Raw genomic sequence first — 6,056 nt, forward strand, 5'->3', positions numbered from 1 at the left:
TATATCATGATCTGGTTCTTGTCCAAAGTGAGACACTATTTAGTTTCTTCTGAGGCTTACTTCAGCAGAAAAATTCTGAAAATCAATCAAAAAAACCCTCTGTTTTTGAAATGAAATATTTTCCAGGAATAGACCTGTTTCAAAACCCTTCTGAAAAAAGTGCTAATGACATCCTGGTGAAATTCCGTGTGTTTTCCAAACATCTTGCCTGCCTGAGAGCCAGGTCTCCAGGATCTCTGCCCTGAGTGAGCGTTTCTATGCTGAAAGGCAGGCAGGGGACCCGTGGCTTAGCCTTCCACTTTTCATCTGGGTATGAAAGCAGTAGTTTTAAACACCTTCAAATAGCTCTCTTTTCCCTTTTTTGGGACATTTCTGATGATTATTCGAAAGCAAAATTAATTATATTTCTCCAGCACTTCTGTACATGTTGTGGAACACAAATGCCAGCTTTCCAATAGCATGAAACACAGAGGAAAAAAAATTAACACATTCCTTTCAGTCTTTAAGAAACTGTATGAAATGAGACAAGTCTTTATTGCGCGTTGTCAAACGCATGCATTTTGCGGAAAATTTCTGTAAATTAATGAGTGTGTTGAAATCACATTAAAGCTTCCATTGAACAGTGCTTGTATTGCAGTACTTAACAAATGTTGCCTGTGTTATATGGAGCAAAAGAAAATTAGCTGCAGTTTTAGGGTGAGGAGAATGTATTGTCGGAGCTTTTCAGGGAACGTCACAGATGTTGGATTTGTAGATTTTATAATTGGATTTGGGGGGGTGATCGGGACAAATAATCCTACTAAAATTGTAACTTATCATCTTTACCTTTGCAGATCACATTATAACATGTAGTCTTATGAACAACTTATACTATTAAAGAATGCTTTCCATCTAAACTACATGAGATAGGGTGTAAGAAGATAGATGGAAAAAAAGGCTTACTGGCAAGGTATGCTACACTAAAATAGCTGAGTTAGGGAGGCTGAAATCAATTCTGTAAACACAGAGAAGCCAGACAACTGTTCATAGAATCATAGAATCATAGAATCATAGAATCATAGAATCATAGAATCATAGAATCATAGAATTACCCAGGTTGGAAAAGACCTTGAAGATCATCACGTCCAACCACAGCCTAACCAGTACCCCATCTCTAAAAAAACCTCTGCTAAATCATATCCCTGAGTACCACATCCAAATGGCTCTTCAACACACCCAGGGATGGCGATTCAACCACCTCCCTGGGGAGCCCATTCCAGTATCTAACTACCCTTTCTGTAAAGAATTTCTTCCTAATATCCAACCTGAACTTGCCCTGGCGCAACTTGAGGCCATTTCCCCTTGTCCTGTCACTTGTCACTAGAGAGAAGAGACCTGCCCCACTCTTGCTGTACTTTCAGGTACTGGAAGAGAGCGATAAGGTCTCCCCTCAGCCTCCTTTTCCCCAGACTAAACAACCCCAGCTTTCTTAGCCTCTCCTCATAGGGCTGATTCTCCAAGCCCCTAATGAGCCTCGTTGCCCTTCTCTGGACCTGCTCCAGTACTTCCATATCTTTCTTGTGCTGAGGTGTCCAAAACTGGACACAGTACTCTAGGTGAGGCCTCACCAATGCCGAGTACAGGGGCAGGATGACTTCCTTAGTCCTGCTCACCACACCATTCTTGATACAAGCCAGGATGCCGTTGGCCTTCTTGGCCACCCGGGCACACTGTCGGCTCATGTTCAGCTGTGCATCAATCAGTACCCCCAGGTCCATTTCCTCCACACAGTCCTCCAGCCACTCCGCCCCGAGCCTATAGCGCTGCCTGGGGTTGTTGTGGCCGAAGTGCAGGACTCGGCATTTGGTCTTGTTGAACCTCATCCCATTGGCTTCAGCCCAGCTCTCCAGCCTGTCTAGATCCCTCTGTAGGGCCTCGCTACCCCCAGGCAGATCCACACTCCCAGCCAAGTTAGTGTCATCTGCGAACTTACTGAGGGTGCACTCAATGCCCTCATCGAGGTCACCAATAAAGACCCTCCTGCAGAGTAACAGCTTCAAGAGGCAGTCAATGTTAGTCTGTTGATCTGCATTTCATGGGACAAAAGGGTGCTATAAGAATAAGCTATTGTGACAACAGCCTACTGTAAAGGTGTCCTACACTATACAAAATCATCATCTTATGAGTTAAACATGTGCAGGACAAAAAGGTCAAGTGATCGCATCAACTTCTAGTTGATGAAACAGGAGAGGAACAAACATAAGTTTATGATATGTATTTGTAACGCTTACTTACTTTAGGACAAACTACTGTGCTCTGATCCTGAACTAAACTAATTTCAAAGTAACCTGGAAAAGCTATTCTGTTTTCTTAAATAAATTCTGAAGAAAGGAGGTCATTGGAAGGGCAGCACTGTGGAGGTGGAAACAGCTTGAGAGACACTGAAAGCATGCAGCATCTCTTCCCAGCACCCCCATTTACTGCATGAAAATCATAATATGCTACCTATTATCCATCTGCAACCATTTCCAAATGAGTCAGCACCTAACGAAATAGGACCTTGCCCAAATACGCACTTCTGCTTCCTTCATGATAGTCTCTGCCATGACTGAATATCTTTTCTAAGCTGCCTCATAAAGTCATCGAGTATATTGGTGATGTGTTCCTTAATGTTGAAGTAAATTGAAAGGAGATTTGGGAAATGCTTCTGGTATTTGGAAGATTAGAAAGCTATGATTAGCATGGCATGTGTGTGTAATTGTGACACTGGTCAGCTTCTCAATTGTGCAATAACAATTTTGCACAACTGCACAAATATAATAATAGAGTAATAATACTACTGTGCAATAAAGGTCTTTTTTCTTCCTTGCCCGAAGCCAAAACTTCCAAAATTACAGTAAGGACCATTCTAGAAGCTGGTGCAAAGAATTTTGGTTCTTTGATCAGGAGGTGGTTTACTCAGCACCTGCCCTGAGGTCTGCTGATGGGTCTCATCTTCTCAAAGGGGGAAATGGATCCTTGCTCAGGAGCTGGCAGGGCTTGAAGAGAGGGCTTTAAACCAGGTATGAATGGGGAAGGGGAAAAAACCAAGCCTGTTAGAGGGGAGCAATAACGAGATTAGGGGTGAGGCAAAGGTCTCAGCTGAAGTGTATCTATGCCAATGCACACAGCATGGGCAACAAACAGGAGCAGCTGGAAACCATTGTGCAGCAGGCAAACTATGACTTAGTTGCCATTATGGAAACTTGGTGGGATCATTCCCATGACTGGAGAGATGCAATGGATCATCCAGTCCAACTGTCCACCTATCACCAATAGTTCTCACTAAACCTTGTCCCTCAAGACAGTGTCTGAATGTTCCTTGAACGCCTCCAGGGCTGGTGACTCCTCCACCTCCCTGGGCAGCCCATTCCAGCACCTGACCATTCTTTTGGAGTAGTATTTCCTAATGTCCAACCTGAATCTCCCCTGGAGCAGCTTGAAGCCATTCCCTCTAGTCCTATCACCAGTTACACCAGAGAAGAGGCCGACCCCCAGCTCACTACAACCTCCATTCAGGTAGTTACAGAGAGCAATGAGGTCTTCCCTGAGCCTCCTCTTCTCCAGACTGAACAATCCCAGCTCCTTCAGCCTCTCCTCATAAGGCCTGTGCTCCAGACCCCTCACCAGCATTGTTGCCCTCCTCTGAACACGTTCCAGGGCCTCAAAGTCTTTCTTGCAGTGAGAGGCCTGAAACTGGACACAGTACTCAAGGTGCAGCCTCACCAGAGTTGAGTACAGGGGGACAATCACCTCTCTGCTCCTGCTACCAACGCTATTTCTGATACAAGCCAGGATGCCATTGGCCTTCTTGGCCACCTGGGCACACTGCTGGCTCATGTTCAGTTGAGCATCAATCAATACCCCCAGGTCCATTTCCTCCACACAGTCTTGCAGCCACTCCGCCCCAGGCCTGTAGCGCTGCCTTGGGTTGTTGTGGCCAAAGTGCAGGATGCGGCATTTGGTCTTGTTAAACTTCATCCCATTGGCTTCAACCCAGCTATCCAGCCTGTCTAGATCCCTCTGTAGGGCCTCGCTACTCCCAGACAACTTGGTTTCATCGACAGACTTACTGAGGATGCACTCAGTCCCCTTGTCCAGTTCACCAATATTGAGAACAGGCTCCAGTAGTGACCCCTGAAGATCAGTACTTGTGATAGGAGGTTCCACATAAATATGAGAAAAAACTTCTTCACAGTAATAGTAACAGAACACTGGAACAGGCTTGCCCAGAGAGGTTGTGGGTTCTCCTTCTCTGGAGACATTCAAAACCCGCCTGGAAGTATTTCTGTGTGACCTGGTCTAGATGTTTCTGCTCCAGCAGAGAGATTGGACTAGAAGATCTTCTGAGGTATCTTTCAATTGCTGACATTCTGTAATTCTGTGATGAAGCAAAGGGGTGTCACTGAACTCCATGGAGAAAAACTGGCACCCAGTGACGTTCATGTTTAAATGGAGGCTGGAACTTAGTGATCCTCGAGGTCCCTTCCAACCCAAGCCATTCTATGATTCTATATAAACAACAAAATTTATTTTAATTTTTACTATCTATCTTCTATTCAAACAAAAAAAGACCACAAAATCATGTAACTAGTGGGATATTTGACCTTGTTTTTGTGAAACTAATGCATCGATCGAGTTTGATAGAAGTATTTGCAATTTGTAGTGAGTTCTTAAGGTGTTTGTCAGAGACTTTTGATGAAATTTTACTTTTCCTGTGCTTCATCCTTGCGAACAGCTGATCACAAAAGTATGTACTGCCAAAAAGCAGTGACATGAATAAGGCATGATTGTAAGGAAAGAGGTATTTTCCTCTGTTAAGATAGAGCTTAAAAAGGTCTTGTAAAGAGACGACCAAATATTTCTTTGGGTTAGAATGTATTGATTTGTAATCAGATATTCATTTGAAATTTTATTGGTTATTTATTTATGTCAACTGAAAATAGAATTCCAAATTCAGATATATATATATATATATATATATATATTTGAATTTCTTTATCTGAGTGGAAAGCACAGCTGCATATTTTTTGCTATTCACGGGACTGTGTTTAGCCAGTGTATCAAAACACATAAAATTATTTGCTATAACTTAGCACTGCACTACACTCTCCCCTTGTTCTGTTTTCAACTCAGACAGCATTAATAGCACACTGACCATTTGGTTGTTGCTGAGAGATGGGCCTATGTCCGGGTCTAGGCTGGGCCACTCAGTAGGGCAGAGCAGTTGCCTTGACAGTATGAGGCAGGAGGCAGCCACAGGATGGGCTGGACTGGGCTGTGGATTAAACATGTCTGCCTCATAGGAAGAACTGCATAAATGGTTCTGAGAATAAAGGGATTAAACTCACCACTGTAAAATGTTCATCTGGGGATAAATAGATAGGATTTCTACCCCATGCCAAGATCTCATAGAATCACAGAATATTTTGACTTGGAAGGGACCTTAAAGATAATCTAGCTCCAACCCTCATTCTGTGGGCAGGGTAGCCAGGCTGCCCAAGGCCCCATCTAATCTGGCCCTGAAGGCCTCGAGGGATGGGGGATCCACAGCTTCTCTGGGCAACCTGTTCCAGTGCCTCACCACACTCTGGGGAATTTCCTCCTAATATTTAATCTAAATCTCCTTTCTTTTAGTTCAAAACCATTCCCCCTGTCCTATCACTATCAAACCATTTAAAAAGTTGGTCTCCCTTCTGTTTAAAATCTCTTTTTAAATACTGGAGGGAAATGTCTTGGTGAAAACTGTGGAAAAAGGCTGGTAGTTGCATGGCAACAGCAGTAACATGTCATCCCAGTTGCATCAGTAAGAAATTTTTGTTTGAGATAGGGAACTAATAATAATGTTGTGTAAGGTATGAGCAAGAGCCAGCTAGAATTATTGTGTGTAGTTGTGTCCTCCCACACTAGGAAACATTAACTGATTCTAGAATGAGTACAAAAAAGAACTCATGGGATGATCTGGGAGTGGTGCATTTGATGAACAAGATGCACATGAAACAGATTGGCCAAGTATTCTGAGACAAGTATTCAGTTCT

Source organism: Excalfactoria chinensis, chromosome 2, assembly GCF_039878825.1.
Source record: "Excalfactoria chinensis isolate bCotChi1 chromosome 2, bCotChi1.hap2, whole genome shotgun sequence".
Lineage (NCBI taxonomy): Eukaryota > Metazoa > Chordata > Aves > Galliformes > Phasianidae > Excalfactoria > Excalfactoria chinensis.